We start from the raw sequence: 16,927 nt of genomic DNA, 5'->3' as shown, positions 1-16,927 counted from the left end.
GCTTTTATTTGAAAGTGATAGTAAACATCTTGTATATTGTCGCGAATAGAGTTATTTTAGGAATGTGATTGCAAAATTAAGTAGAATCCAATAAGATCTAGGACATCTGTCCTATTATTAAGAGTTAAAGAAAACCTAGCAATGATGAGTAGAAATAAAGACACAAGGCCAGAAAAAAAAATACACATCTCACAAATAGCTAAACCCCTTCTCTATATCCATCCCCATCTTTCCACCACTTTCTAATTATTTTAGGGGCATTTAACCTAATGAGTCATCTGACTTAACCTAATAATCAAACAAATACTCGACTATACTTAATAATGACTCACAAAATTGGATTCATATCAAACTTCCCCATTATTTCGGCATATTATTCCACAATACGTTATTAGCACGTGATGGTTTAAACGATAATTATTGAAGAACATATCCTTCTCCTAAACTGTCTGTGATTGGGCATATTATCGAAGACACGAAAGTTTTGATTGCATCAGTCACTGGAGTTTCTTCTACCCATGTCCGTCGTCAAGCCAATGGCATTGCTCATCGCCTAGTGCACTATGCCCTTTGTTTTGAAATTAATTGGTACTTGGGTTGAGGTTCCAGCAGACCTCATTTCAGACCTACTAGTTGAGGAAGCTGATCTGTAACTATTTGTTTTTTTTTTTTTTGGCAAACGCTGACCTGTAACTATTTTGTTGTTTTCCTTCTGCACTCCTCAAAGAAATCCATCGATCTTTTCTCCAAAAAAAATAAAAATCCAAAAAAAAAAGTCTAATTTACTTTTCAAACTATATATCCTACTGTGATTATTATGATTTGATATACACCAATTTCTTGTTGACACGTGTCTGGGAAGGGTAAAACTAGGGAGATCAAATTTCTAAACCAAATGTTGTAAATCAAATAGTGTGAATGTGGATGATTGAGTTATTACTTAAGTGTTGATTAGTGTGCTTATTTCCTATTAGTAACACATCATTTGACTTGCAAATTAGTTTAAAATTTTGATCTTCCTACCATCATATGTGTGGGAAATCAGAAATTTTTTATTTTCTTGAAAACCCCTAATCACACAGGAGACGTGGCTTTGGGCCGAGCCAAGCTGCGCGCTGTCCATGTCCAAACCCTAGGTCACTTCAATTTTTATGTCGTCTTCTTCCTTCAAACCAAGCTGTTGCTTCTTATGTTCTTGTTGACATCATAATTACAACTATGTTATTCTTTTATTTCCTAAATTTTATGCTACCATTTTTTTTTTAAATTGGTTGTTTGATGTGTCTATTAATGAGTGTTTATAACTGACCCTAGAGATGACTTTGGAGCTATTTCGTGATTTTCAGGCTAAAAGGATCAGAGCTAGGAAGAAATGAAGTCTATAAAAAGTATTCCAACAAATCATTGGTGTCTAATTGGATGTTCAATGCGCAACTGTGTGGAAAATCATGTGAAGAACGGCCTCACTCCAGGGATTGTCAAAATTTTCTCAGGTTGAACTCGGTTTAGTGCCACATATGTGTGGAAACTGGACGTCTAGTTTTCTGTAGAACTTTACCGATCATGATTCTAAGAGCATCTCCAACACCATCACTTTCGAGTACTCATTTAAGGACTTAAAGAGAATATTTATGTCTATAAGAGCAAGTTCGCCCCTAAAAACCCCTTGGGCAATAGTCAATCCAAGCCGCCCAAATAAATAGTAATTGATTGCTATAAATAGTAATTGACTGCAATAAATAGTAATTGCCCAAGTGCATCTCCACCCCTAAACTGAATATCATAGTCAATTCGTATTAAAGTATTATTAATTTTTTTATAAAATAATGAAAAAAATAAATATATGGTAATTTTGGATATGATTTTTAACCAATCTTGTTACGTAACATGTCATTATCCAAAAGTACAATTTTTGTGGATCGATTTTTAAGTAGAATTTGAACCAATTCCGTAGCGCATATGTCATGATTCTGTAAGAATTTTATGGATAAATTTCTGATAAGATTTAGAACTAATCCCATCGCACAGCGTAGACCTGACATTTTAGACCCGACCCGTTAACCCAACCTAACCCGACCATCTAAAACTAGTATTTGGGTGGGTGCTTAACGGATCGGGTTGCTAATGGGTGAACCCATTAATTACCCGTTAAACAATGGGTCATTTTGGATCAACCCACCAACCCGTTAGCCACCCGTTAACACCAATTATTGAGGGCTTTTGTGTAATTTCAATGGACATAACCAAAAAAACCCTCACTGACTCTCTCCGTCTCACACTCTCGCACGCTCTACGCCGTTCTCTGGTTCTCCTTGCTTCTGTCTCCTCTCGTACTCTTGCTCTCTACTTTGTCTTCAATCTTTTATGATTCATGGCTTCTTCTGGTTTATCCTGTTTCTCCGCCATTCTCAGTTAAGTCTTGAGCTCTGCCATTTTACTGTATTTTTTCTGCTTTTATTTCTTCACATTTTTTCTTACATAAAGTTGGTTTGATTGGTTTTTCAGGCATCAATAATTTTGATTTTTCCAATTAAATGTGTAATTTAACTGTCTGGGTGCCTCTCAATTGTTCATGTGACCACTGTTTTGATGAAATTATGGGTTTTCATTAATCAATTTTTGGATTTTTGAAGTATGATGATTGATTTTTCCTTGCAAAATCATGGGTATCAATTAATATATTGATGCTTAGGTAATAGCTAATAAGGGATTACCATGGCAGCCTCTTGTTCTTTGAATGTCATGAGGTTTTGATCATATTTTGTGTTTTCATGAATTGGGTTTAATTCTGTATGTGAAATTTTAGTCTTGGTCAGTGGTTTTGGTTCTTAAAAGTTGCTTCTTAGGATTGAAAGTCCTTTGTTTCAATTTGTTTTTTTTTTTTTACTTGTATGTTAATTGATATTATCTGCATGTGAATTTGTGATCTGTGTAGTTGGGTATTGAATCCTAAAAGGCACTGATCAGAACTAGAGTTGATCTCTAGAGTTGCTGAAAAGACACCAAAGTCGCAAAATCCTACATTTACACCTATATAGTTAATCTCATGAGTTCCTTCTGTAAGGATTTTAATATCTATATTGACTACTCTCTATAAAATTTTATTACATTGATAGGAGCATATTTATACAACTTAGTTAGCTTGTTTTTTTTGCATTTACATAGTTAGTTTCCATTTATTATAGTGTTTTAAGCTATTTTTGTATGTTTACAGGTCCTAATGGCAAAAGAAGCAAGAAAGTGCATTTTGGAGCTATTTGGGGCAGTTTTTGGCATGGAATGGATAGCTTGCATATGGAGCAAGGTGGATGGACAAATTTGAAGTCAAAAGAGGCTAGGAACATGCTACAAATCTGGAGAAACAAGTTCAAGACAAAGAAGATAAGGAAAAAGCAAGAAACATGGAACATTATCCAAACAACCTTATCTTATCCAAACCTTATCTTATCTTATCCTATCCTAATCTTTTGCTACCTTAATTCTAACTGCAATGAGGACTTAATTTCACATTAGAACACCTAAATATATGGTTCTAGAAGCCTTATCCTTCTCCTAAGAGGCTGCTGCACCCTTATGCCTTTCCTTCAAGAAAGAGGAGGCATTCAGAACCTAGTCCACCTAGTTCTGAGGCCGAATCTGAAGAAGAAGAAGTGAAGAAGAAGAACAAGTCATGGCTATGGATAATCAAACAATCAAGGAACTTTCAGCCTCGAGATTAGACAATGCCATGCCTTTATGCATTCAATATCCCAGGGCAACTCAAGGCAAGACCGATGAGTTCGAATTAAAGTCTAGCTTGTTGCATCACATTCCTAAATACCATGGGCTATCCATGGAAGATCCAAACAAGCATCTTAAGGTGTTTGAAGTGGTATGTTCAAGCATGACACCCATCAATGTCGATGGGAACATTTTGAAGATGAAAGCCTTTCCATTTTCTCTTTTGGAAAAGGCTAAGGATTGGCTCTATGAATTGGCACCTGGAACCGTCACTTCTTGGGAAAGCATGAAGAGAGCATTCTTAGAGAAGTTTTTCCTAACTTCGAGAGTCATTCTCTTGAGGAAGAGAATTAGTGGCATTCAACAAAACCAAGGAGAGTCTTTTCCAACATACTATGAGCGTTTCAACACTCTAGTTGCATCATGCCCTCAACATCAAATAAAGGAAGAGCTTTTAATTCAATATTTCTACGAGGGACTCCTTCCAATTGAGAGACAAATGCTAGATTCCTAGGGAGGGGGTGCTTTGGTTAACAAAACACTGGTGGCTACCAAGATCTTAATTGCAAATCGAGCCTTGAATGCACAACAATACAAGGGAGTTGGACAAAGAGACCCCCCACGGCAACAACAAGTGAATGAGGTAAGTGCAATTTTTGAAATTCAATCTCAATTAGCTAATCTCACTGTTCTTGTGTCACAGGTTGTTAATGGATCCAAAGTGCAAAAAGCTAGTGTATGTGGCGTGTGCACCATGCAAGGACACCCCTTTGAGCAATGCCCTCAATTGATTAAGAATGGAGGATAGGAATCTGCCAATGTTGTGGGTTATCAAGGCCAAAATCAACCTAGGCATGATCCATATGCCAACACTTACAATTCGGGGTGGAGAGATCATCCAAATATGAAGTGGAGGGAGCCTTAACAAACTCAACAACAAGGGGGATTTCGTCCACCACCCCCCTCGGATGTTTCTAAGGCCATACGTACCAATTCAAAACCAACCATAATCTGCCCAATCAAAAACACGTTCGTCCATGGATAATGATCAAATTGTTCAATTATTAACCACTTTGGTGCAGGGAGTCCAAAATCAAACCCAAGCAATACAAAATTAAGCCAAAAAGGTGGATGAATTGGAGAAGCAAATGGGGCAGATTTCAGAGTTCCTTGGGCAGTTTCGAGAACAAGGCAAACTTCCTAGTTCAACCATTGTGAATCCAAAGGGAGGCTTTGAAATCGCCAAGGCCATTACGTTGAGAAGTGGCAAGAAGCTTGGAAATCACCCAAAACCATCCAAACAAGGCCTTAACGAGGAGGAAAAGCTGTTGCAAGAAGAAGAACAGGAAGCAAGGGCCATAGCAAAGGAAGACCAAGACCACAACCCCCTAAGGCCCCAAAACCATCCCAAACCACCAAGGTAGGTCCAAATTTGAATTTTTCTAGTTATATTCCACTAAATGTGCCCTTTCCTAGCAGGTTTAAGCAATCAAAGAAAGAAGAGAATGAGAAAGACATTCTGGAAGCCTTTAGGAAAGTTCAAGTCAATATCCCGTTCCTTGATGCAATCAAGCAAGTTCCTAAGTATGCCAAATTCTTGAAAGAGCTTTCCACAACAAGGAAGAGGATTTCAAACAAGGAAGTGGTCCAGGTAAGTGAGAATGTTTCTGCAGTGTTACAAAGGAAACTACCACCTAAATGCAAATATTCGAGTAGTTTTACAATTCCTTGTGTTATTGGCAATACTGAGTTTGAACATGCTATGTTAAACTTAGGAGCTTCAATTAATGTCATGCCTTACTCAATTTATGCATCTATGAACTTAGGAGAGCTTAAAAAAGATGGTGTGATTATGCAATTGGCCGATCGTTCTAATGCATATCCGAAATGAGTTTTGGAAGATGTTTTGGTTTAGTTTAACAATTTGATCTTTCCAGCGAACTTTTACATGCTTGACATGGAAGATTCAGCCCATTCTACCCCATTGCCGATCCTCCTTGGGAAACCTTTCATGAAAATAGCCCGCACCAAGATCGATGTGTGATAGGAGCATATTTATGCTACTTAGTTACGTTATTTCCTTACATTTAGTGAGCTAATTACTACTTATTATAGTGTTTTAAGCTATTTTCGTTTGTTTGTAGGTCCTAATGACAAAGTTGGCAAGAAAAGGCGATTTTGAGCCTTTTAAAGCAATTTTGGGCTTATTATGGATAGCTTGTATATGGAGCCAGGTGGATGGACGAATTTGGAGTCAAAAGAGGCTAGGAATATGCTACAAATCAGAAAAGGAAAGTTCAAGACAAAGAAGATAAGGAAAGAGCAAGAAATATGGAAACTTATCCTAACAACCTTATCTTATCCAAACCTTATCCTATCTTATCCTAACCTAATCTTGTTCCACCTTAATGCTAGCTGCAAGTGGACCTAAAAACCTACTTTCTAGAAGCCTTATCTGACCCTAAAAGGGTGCCGCACCTTTCCCCCTTTTATGTCTTCTAGAACACCCAAAATCAGCCACAAAACACTTAGTTTCTAGAAGGCCCAATTTTGGATGAACTTCCTAAACCTTTTTCTAATTGGATTCTGATTTAATTTGGCCCTTTTCCTCTTTGGTCGAATTTCCTAAACCTTTTTCTGAATGGATGTTGATTGAGGGTCGACACTTAATTTGCCTGCATGAATTTGATGCTAGAATGTAAGGGAGTTTCACCTAATCGTTGTGAACTTATGTTCACAAGTAGTGGAAGTCACTAGTCATGATTGTGTTAAGTAAATCCTTGGTATGAGTATCATGCTTTTCATAGTTACGAGTGCCTCGTTAATGCTTATGGTTTTCAAAGAATTTAATGACCTTTGATATGTCTTTCTTTCATGCTTTTCATAGTTAGGGAATTTGATAAGGATAATTTGGTTGTGATGCGTATTCCATCCAATTCAATGAGTTAAGGAAAATCTAAAAGTTAATTTGTGCTTTTTCACGGTTAATTTAGGGTATTGTCATTCATAGTCTAAAGGAATAATAACTGGAAATTGATTTATATGCATATGTCATGTGTGGAGAAGGACCCTCTAACTAGCCTTTCACCCATTCATTCACCTTAATTTCGTACCTTTTAGTTTGTTTATGCAATATGTTTGTTTGAGTCTTAAATTTGTCAAAACCAATCCCCCTTTAGTATTTTGTGTTTGAACTTAGTTAGAATCTGTTTAAGTTTAGTTATATTAGTGTTTTGAGTCAAGTAAAGTTTAAAATTCGTCCAAATAACCTTTTAGTTCTTATTTGTGTTAGTTTAGTTCAATTCGTCAGAATCTGTCCATATTGAGTCTTTTGAGTCTTTTTAGTTCAATTTTCGTCCAAATCACTTTCTAGGAAGTTTTTTGAGTCAATTCAACTTAGTTTGTGTGTTTTGAGTCTATTTAGCTTGTTTTGAGTTCTTTGAGTCTAGTTAAGTGTTTTTAAGACTAGTTTTGTGTTTTTAAGTCAGTTTTAAGTTGATTAGCATCCTTAGTTAATCCCCGGTCTAGAACAAATCCCTACTTACATATACTACAATTGTCAACATTAGGGTTTAATTTGTGTGTCAAGTTAATTTTCACATAATACATTTATATGGGTACTTCTAAATGTGTTGGACCCTCATGATTGAAATATTGATTTAAAATATATGTAATTTGTATTGGGATGCAAAAGTATTAAAAAAAAAAATAATGTTACCGGTTTTAATAGGTGACCTATTAGCTTAACAGGTTGGGTTTGGGTGACCCGTTAGCTTAACGGGTTGGGTTAGGGTAACCCGTTATCTTAATAGGTCGGGTGAAATCTGACCCAAACCCAATAAACCCAACCCGTTTACAGGTTTAGCACTACGTATCACTATCTGTTTAAAATCTTTTAGAATAGATTTCAATAAGATTTTTAACCAATCATGTTGTGCCATGTGGCATTATCTACAGCCCCATCCTTCCTTTTTTTTTTGTCCATATAAACCCTACATCTATCCTAAGTCATGCACCAAACTCAAAATAGCTCAGAATCCTTCTTCATAGTTTATAAATCTTGAGTTCTTACAATGTCTTCTTCAAGGAGATTGTTAGAAATCAATGAGCAAGACAAAATAATCTAACGTGCTTCATTAGCCTTTTTTTTTTGCAAACAAAAGTATATGAAAAACTTTGGTTGAAAGTATTGAAAATATTGAAATGTGGTGAAAAGTGGAAGATGATGGTAAGGTATTTATAAAAAAATAATAATAATTTTTTTGTTTTATTTTTCCTGTATTATTAAACAATTTTTATAAATTTTTATTAAGTCAATTAATCTGGACGAAATTGGACACATGGCCAATGGTAAGATTTCTAACATTTTCTTCTTTTTTCTTTTTATTTAGGTCGAAAAAATTGGATCGTTGATCTGGAAATCGAATGGCCTAGATTTTGCCACGTCACTAGCCATTGGATTTACCGTTGAAAATCCAATGGTTAAGAAAACTAGTTGTTCGAAATCCAACGGCCATCGCCGTGCCACGTAGCCCAAGTCCTGCATCCCCTTAGTACGCTTATAACGTGAACCCTCCCCTCTGCGGGCTGTGGGGAACGAGCGCGTGCTTCCCACGCACCTTGCACAAAAAAAAGACTTCACGTGGCTGACGTCAGATAGGCCGGGTATTGGGTCAGCCAATTTTCAACTAGGTACCTTGCTGGCCTCTTCTAGAACCTAGCGAATATGGTGAGGTGGACTGGGTTCTTTTAGGGGGGGGGGGGGAAGGGGAAAAATAGGATGTTGCCTAGGTAAGAGAGGTCGGGCTGGACTTGCTCTAAAGGAATATTGCCTCCAATGGTAGAGTTCTTATGGTAGAATCCCTAAATTTGAAGTTTTATGATTTTATATGACAATTTGATTGAGCGCACATTTTTTTGTTTATGTTAACCTTTTTTTAATTAATTAAAAGTACTAAAATCTTCAATCAAGATTATGGGCCATGTTTCTCACTCAATGTGCACATTTTTTTGTTTAAAGTAACAATTTTTTAATTAATTAAAAGCATTATAATTAGAAGCATTAAAAACATTAAAAGCTTCAATTAAGATTGTAGGCCCTGTTTTCAACTCAGGGTTGTCCCTATACAATCCCTATATGTGAGGACATACACTATGTATCCGGTTTGGGTCCCTCTACTTTAAGGACTCACTTTCTGATCCATTGGAGATTCATGTTGTCCCTATATTTATTGTATACTCATTTTATACAGTGGTTGTCCCTATTTAGGGACTCTGCTTGTAGAAGAAATTAAACATGTTTTTGTGTTGAAGGGCCAGCTCATAGATTTGCACGACTTATGATTAGTGGCATACAAGTTACTGGTTTTGGTAAGCTAAGTTGAAACTAGTACTAAATGAAATCACCTGAAAATAATATATATAAATTCTACAAGACCTACGCCTAAGGGTAGTAAGAACCCTAGAGAACAATATAACAGGTGTTGCAACCATAATTTTTCATAATTGGAGTAAAACGAATACGAATACGAATAACTCAATAGTTCGATCATAGACTCAACAGCTTCCAATTTGGAGCTCTACAAACGAATTAAAGTTGTCACCATCATCTTGTTTTGGATCAATGGGTGAAATCCGTCAACTTCACTGAGATAGCCCATGCTAGTTTTGAAAGGTATAGAAACATAATCCGGTTTGGAACTTAGCCAAGTTTCCTATATTCTTGGAGATTTCTACAATCTAGGGATTTGCGGTGTGTCACAACTAATCAAACTCTTCATGTTGCTAATTACATAATTAATCGCTTGCCAACTTGTCTTTTACAACATAGTTCTCAGTATGAAAAATTATTTAATAAACCTCCTCAACATAGTTTTTTCAAATTTTTTTGGTAGTGTATGTTATCCTTACTTGTGTTCATATAATAATAATAAGTAGCAATTTCGTTCTAAACGGTGTGTTTTCTTGGGTATTCTTTAGGTCGCATTTGGTACACGAGACGGGACGGAACAGAGTAGGACGAGGCGTTCTGTCCCACGTTTGGTATGCCTAAAATGAGTGGAACACGCTGTTCCACGGAACAAGTTTTGGATGATGTTTTGTTCCACCTCCCCTCCCTGGAACGGATTGTTCCACGTCCATGAGACAGAAATTTCCAACATTTTAAGACAAAAATGCCCCTTGTCTTTTTCAAAATTTACAACATCAAAATCATATAACAAACCCTAAAAACTGTCTTCTCTTCTTCTCAGCCGTTCTTCTTCACCTCTGCATCTCTCTCCCCTTCGCAACCTTCCTCCTCATCTTCTTCCGTGTAGCCTCTTCACCTTTGCATCTCCCCTTCACATCCTTCATCCTCGTCCTCTTCCGCGTAGCAGCTCTACATCTCCCCTTCGCAACTCTTCCGTGTAGCAGCTCTGCGAACCTTCCTCCTCATCCTCTTCCATAGCATCTTCAACCCTGCATCTTCGTTCCAGGTTTGATCTATTTTTGTGTAGCTCTTGGTCTCTCTTTCTTTGTAAAAAAAATATCTTTGTAATTTGATGGCATTATAGTGAAAACCAATTGTTCAAATGTTTTTTATTTGTTCTCTGTAATAATCTTAGAAGAATGTATATTACTACGGTACAACGCTAGTATTAACCGATGATCCTAAAAAAAACTTGAGTATTGCTTGATTTGTACGGTTTAGAAGAATGTCCAACTGTTGTTGCTCTCAACTAGTCTATATCATGAAATGTTGAGATAAACAAAGTGTGGTGCTTGTAAAATGTGTCACCTTGCTTGGAATACTAAACTGAATCCTCGTTTACAATTAAGGGCTTTATGTGGTTGACATTTCCACTGCCCAATCATCTTCTTCTTATTATTATTCTTTATCTCTCCATTTTTTTCTTTCAATCTGTTTAATTTAGTCGTTCAATTTTATCTCTCTGTTTTTTTTTCTTCGAATCTGTTTAATTTAGTCGTTCAAATGTGTTCAAAGTATCTATTTTTTTCTTCCCTAATTTGAACTGTTTTGATTCTGATTTTTCTTCTTCTTTTTCTTTTTCTTGTTCTTGCGTGCATTTTGCACAGGAAACTCAACCATGTGATTCTGATTGTTCTTACTTTTTCTTGCATTTTGCATTTTGCACATGTGATTCTGATTGTTCTTTTTCTTTTTCTTGCATTTTGCATTTTGCACATGTGATTCTGATTGTTCTTTTTCTTTTTCTTTTTCTTGTTAGTGTGAAGGGTTTGTTGAAAGCTGAAAAGAAGAACCTCAACCATACATTTTGCACAGGAAACTTGCAGGTGCTGTATATTTGTATTTCTTGCACTTTTTGTTGTTTCTCATATTTTTCTGGTAACCATTCTTATGTAGCAGTGGGGAAATGGGCTTCTTGTCTCTTGTTTGTTCTTGTTCTTCTATCTGCTTATGAACAGAGCCTAATGAGGCCAAAGATTGATACTGTGTTTAAATTTGATGTTGGGAAAAATTGCTTTTCTCATAAGTGCTTTTGAAATTTGAAATTACGAGGAGAAACCCAGTTGCCAGAAAACCATGCTGATTATGTTATATGGGTACGTGGGCTGTTTGTGTTGAGTGAAATCGCATCCTCCATGTATATGGAGATGTGTGAAGTATTAAGTAACACTAAATGAGTGCTTGAACTTTAATCAGTAGAAACTTTGAAAATGCTTAATTTTACTGGTGTGGCTTAGTGCTTAAGTCCACAAATAAATTAATTAAGCATGAAATGGAAAAATATATTTTTTTTTGTAGCATTTTTTGTTTTTTCCTAACCCCTTGATCTCTTGTCGACCAATATCTTTTTATCACAGTAATATTGATTAAAATAGTAAATCACTGAAGATTTAAAAGTTGTCTATGTATATGAGGAAGCTATAAAAGAAGAAGGCTCCAGAATCAATTCATAAATTGAATGGAAATACCACTAACTTGGTTATAAAGCCTAATATTTAGTTTTGAATTCTAACCATAAAACTAAGGGGTTGTAACATTCTACAAGAACCATATCTGACTCTTCACAAATGAGGTCTCAGGGAAACATGAACATTCATTTGGAAATTTTATGTTTTGCTTTTGCTGTAGTTCCATATTACTGTTGCTATATTTATTCATTATTTAGATATGCTTTTTAGGTTTTGAGAAGTGCATATTTGATGAATCGTAAAACCTTAATCCCACGCAGAAGGAACTAAGCTAGATATGTGAATATAAATCTCATGTCAATTTTTTTGTTATGCAATCATATCTTATTTGTTCTCAAAAACTTAAGGTTTGTTATCTATAACAGGCTTATCAAGAGTCAACCAAAGAAAAGCGGCGTGCTCGAATTGCTCAAGGTTTCACTCCATCTCCCTTCTATTTTCTTCCTTCCCATTTCTTGTGGAAGTTCTCAAAATTTTATTATCGGTTTTATGTGTTCATAATTCTTTAGATGGATGGAAAAGTGAATACAATTTGAAGTTAGAGAAAATTTGATATGTTGTTGAGTAGATCATTACCCTTGCAAAAAGTGTGGGACTTTGTTGTCATATTTCTCACTGAGCATGTGAGTTCATGATGATCATATGGCTCAATGGTTTCAATGACTTACTTCATTAGTCTAAACCAAACCCTCCAAGTGAACTATTTTGCGTTGTATAGGTTGTTGGGCCTTGCTTTTTATTATACATTATATTATCATTATTACCAAGTCCAAGTATCTAAAATGAATTTAGCGTATGTTGATGCTCCACTCATTCATGTGTTGTTTTTTTGCATGTGAAGGTATGGATGAATATGAGACTCAATTCTTTGTTCTTTTGAACGTTTGGATTTAATGGCACAAGTCTTTACTATGAATGCACAATTGTTGAGGTATAGACAACAACAAAGGAGACAACGGGAAATAGCTAGTTTAAACCAAAGGACATTTGTTAGACTTCATGTTAGGAGAGAGGAAATAAATCATATCACGCGATTGAGTGATACTAACTGTTTGTGGGAGCTGCGAATGGATAGGAATGCATTTGCAGTTTTATGTGATTTACTACAAACTCGTGGTGGATTGGTAGATGATGGTCATGTTACAATAAAGGAGCAAGTAGCTACTTTTGTTAACATATTAGCCTACCACAATAAAAATAGGTCAATGCAAGTTAGATTCATTAGGTCTGGTGAAACTATTAGTCGATATGTCCGTAGAGTATTGCGTGCATTGCTAAGTTTGCAAGATGTATTGTTTGCAAAACCAACCCCTATCCCAGAGGATTGCACGGAATCGAGATGGAAATGCTTTAAGGTAATAATCATAGTAAAATCATTAATAACATAATTTTGTAATTGCTAATTAACATAAGTTTTTCTTTTGTCTAGGGTTGCTTAGGAGCGCTAGATGGAACATACATAGGGGTCACTGTGCCTAATGCCGATAGACCAAGATATAGAACAAGGAAGGGTCATATAACAACTAATGTGTTAGGCGTATGCACACACGACCTCAAATTCATATATGTGTTTTCCGGTTAGGAGGGATCAGCTACTGATTCGAGAGTTCTTGGTGACGCTGTTACTAAAGCTAATGGCCTCAAGGTCCCAACTGGTAAGATAGACAAGCACCTAGTATTTTTCCTTGCCTTTGTTGGCCAACAACTAAAATTTATTATCAACTAATATAGGTACATATTATTTGGTTGATTCCGGATATACGAATGGTGAAGGTTTTCTGGCACCGTATAGAGGCACTAGATACCATTTGCAAGAGTGGGAAGACAATTCATGTGCACCTAGGAGTCATGAAGAATATTTTAATATGAAACACTCATGTACTAGGAATGTCATTGAGAGATGTTTTGGCCTCCTCAAACGACGTTGAGCTATCTTACCAAGTCCTTCCCACTATCCAATCAAGATTTAGGGACGAATGATCACCGCATGTAGTTTACTTCAAAATTTTATCAGAATGTATATGGCAGTTGATCCTGAGGAAAATGCAAGGCTTGCATTTGATGAATTACCTATAGGGGAAGATTTACGAGAAGCATTAGCCTACATTGAAACCGTTGAGTTAAGCCAAATATGGACTCAATGGAGGGATGATCTTGCAAGAGAAGTATATGATGAGTGGAGAGGAATGAGGGCTTGAAAATTGGTTAACATGGTAGTTGTTGTAATTGTCTTTTATTGAGATGTGGACTCAATGTAGTTGTTGTAATTGGCTTGAAAATTTGTAACATCAAGACTATTGAGATGTTTGTTATTGTAATATGGTAATTGTGAGTTATCTAGATGTTATGGGTTATTTGATATGTTTATTTGTGTTACTAAATTTTAATAAATTTTAAAATTAGGGTGTAGTTAGTTAGGATTTTGAAGGAGGACTTTATAAGACCTCTGAGGATTTTAAGGCTTCTTGCATTCCTATTGTTGCTCTCTTCCACGTAGTTGTACTCAGTCATGCAAACCTAGTGCTAAAACCTCTAAGGTTGATAAACCTAAGCTTTGGGAAAACCCTAATTTATATCTGTTTTCTGTGAAATTGGTTTTCAATTTGTAAAAGATCTATGCATTTTTAGGGAAATTTGACTCATCTTGGAAGCCTTTCTGCAAAACCCCATTCGTTAATTTGGTGGCTTTCAATTTGTACAGTCGATAAATAATTTTGATTTGGTAATTGATTAGTGCAACTAATATAAATTTAGTAATTGTCATTTGATTGTGTTTCTAATTTAAAGATTTCAATGGAAACAACAACACATGAATGTGGTTTTCTATTCATTATATCTATGTTTATTTGTGTTACTTATGTAATATATGGCTTCTTTGATAGATTATAAGGCCACCTCACATAATTGGATTGATCATGAGGAGGATGTACTACTTACCATCCTCGAGGAGATGGTTGCTGATGGTGTTAGATGTGAGACCGGCAGTTTTAAGGCTGGTACTTTTGTAACGATTGCCTTCAAGATGAGGGAACAGATTCCTGGCATTAATATAGAGTTGAAGCATATACAAAACAAATTGAAGCATTTGAAAGAAAAGTATTCGTCTGCATATGACATGATGAATACATCTGGATTTGGTTGGGATGATGAGAAAAAATGTGTTGTTGTGGATAGTGACGAAATACTATAGGAGTGGGTGAAGGTAAATTTTTTTTTTCTTATTCTTTATCAATTAGTTGCTTTGAAAGTCTTAACCTTGATTTCTTTGGGTTCTTATTGTAGAAACATCCCAATGCATCTTGCAAACCAAATAAGCCATTCCCGTTGTATCCACGGTTATGTACGGTGTTTGGGAGAGACCGAGCCACGGGTAGCATTGCTGAATCAGCAGTAGATGCAATTGAAAATATGGGTTTGGAAAGTGAGGATTGTGAGACTTCCGAGATACCTCTGCTTTCACCTACCCCATCTCCTTCTGTTGCTACATCTAGTGCTTCTCAACCTGTTTGGAAGAGGAAGAGGAGTAGGAATGATGGTGATGCAAATATTGTATCTGTTATCAGTGAAGGTTGGAATAAAGCTGTTACTGAAATGAAGAAATTAGGTGAAAGTTTTACTTTTAGAGAAGCAAAAGCTAGACTATGTGAAGAAATTAGGTGAAAGTTTTACTTTTAGAGAAGCAAAAGCTAGACTATCTTCTGAGCTTCAGGCCATAGGTCTCCCATACGATCAGGTGTTAAGAATTTCAATGAAGTTAGTGAATGATAGCAATCTAATGGGTATTTGGACCATTGGATGAATCACAGAAGCCAGATTTCATTAAAGTGTTTATGGAGAGCCTTTGAGCATTTGGGGTTTTAGTATTTGTGGTTTTAGTATGGGGAACTTTATCAACTTCTAGTGTTTTCATTATTGCTTTAGCAAGACATTATTTGTTTTTTAAGTCAGGACGAATGTTTGATTTCGGATATTTCATGTTTATGTTATGCATATTTTATTTTCTTTGTTTAAGTTCTAAATGTTTAAACCCTAAAACGTTTACGATATGCATGATCATTAAACTTATATATTTTTCAACATTTGTCATGTGCTCTTATGTGGTTTGCCTTGTTCCTGCAATGGGGAATATTTAGAGGGGTGTCCTTCTAAACAAGGCCAATTCTAATGTTTGTAGAACCTGAACTCCCTGAACAACAACCCACAATTGAAAGGACCAAAATTAGGGACTAAAAATTGAATTGGGGTGTGGGTTTTGCAATTTGCATAATAAAATTTGATGTGTTTGTGGTGAAAATTCGAATGGAGGTGTAGAAAACGGGAAAAATTACAAATTGTAAAGGGGTTTGCATGTGGAACACAACATATACCTATTAAATTTGGACCAAGAAAAACAAATAATGGATAATAGCGTTCAAATTTGAACAACTTATACAAAAAAAAAAAAAAAAAAAAAAAAAAAAGAGTTTTGTCCCATTCCGCCCATAAAATTGTACCAAACAACAGACGGAACATGGGTATTTTAGTCATTTTAATCTTTTGGTTCCGCTCCGTCCATGTGCTACCAAACGCAGGACGGAACAACCGTCCTGTTCCGTCCTGCGCGTACCAAACATAACACAGAACATCCGTTCCGTCCCGTCCTGTCCGCATACCAAACGCTACCTTAAATCACCATGGTTATAGAAGGGGAACATTTTTGCTCACCACCGGCTAATTTTTTTTCGAAATTGAAAAAGTAACATTTAATGTGAAAGTTAACTAGAATTAAGTGAATGGACACGTGTTAATTGATTAGGTGCATGGTGAGCATATACCATAGTTATGATAGTGAGAAAAAAATGCTCCCTTATAGATGTTTGATAAAATTATTGGATAATCAAATTTCAATTTTTTCTTTAAATGCACACTGATTGAATAATTAAAATGAAATTCAATAAGTGTGCATTAAAATTTTTTTTTTCTTTCATTTAATTATTCAATAAGTGTGCATTTCTCTTTTCAATTTTTTTTTTTTTTTTGAAATGATAAATTTTATTAGATTACATGTTAGATTAGTCATCAATGAGATTTGAACCCACTTTTTCATGCAAGAGCTTAATACCTTTCTACCGTTATGGTAAATAGTCACTTGCTTTCAATTTCAGGTTTTCACTGTGACTAAATGTTTCTAACCTCGGAAGTATCTGGAAACAAAAAGAAATTTGGTACCAAAGGGCAATCATGATGATTTCCTTAATGATAAGAAAATTAGCCATTTATGTATATAAGG

The 16,927-nt window shown here is 35.7% G+C and overlaps 1 long non-coding RNA gene across 3 annotated transcripts; it reads left to right on the top strand.

Annotated features, from left to right (window-relative positions):
- The first annotated feature begins 9,961 nt into the window (after positions 1-9,961).
- Positions 9,962-15,628, top strand: LOC148694388 (uncharacterized). 3 transcript variants are annotated; one of them, XR_015966182.1, is made up of 6 exons: positions 9,962-10,196; positions 10,950-11,016; positions 12,024-12,072; positions 12,500-13,013; positions 13,088-13,313; positions 13,390-14,019. It is a non-coding gene; the product is annotated as an uncharacterized LOC148694388 (long non-coding RNA). The 3 variants fall into 3 exon arrangements; XR_015966184.1 differs by lacking the exons at positions 12,500-13,013; positions 13,088-13,313; positions 13,390-14,019 and adding exons at positions 14,541-14,860; positions 14,941-15,628; XR_015966183.1 differs by lacking the exon at positions 12,500-13,013.
- The last annotated feature ends 1,299 nt before the right edge of the window (positions 15,629-16,927 follow it).

Source organism: Pyrus communis, chromosome 9 (genome assembly GCF_041283825.1).
Source record: "Pyrus communis isolate YQ-2024b chromosome 9, ASM4128382v1, whole genome shotgun sequence".
Classification (NCBI taxonomy): Eukaryota; Viridiplantae; Streptophyta; class Magnoliopsida; order Rosales; family Rosaceae; genus Pyrus; species Pyrus communis.
This window is presented reverse-complemented; position numbering and strand designations above follow the sequence as displayed.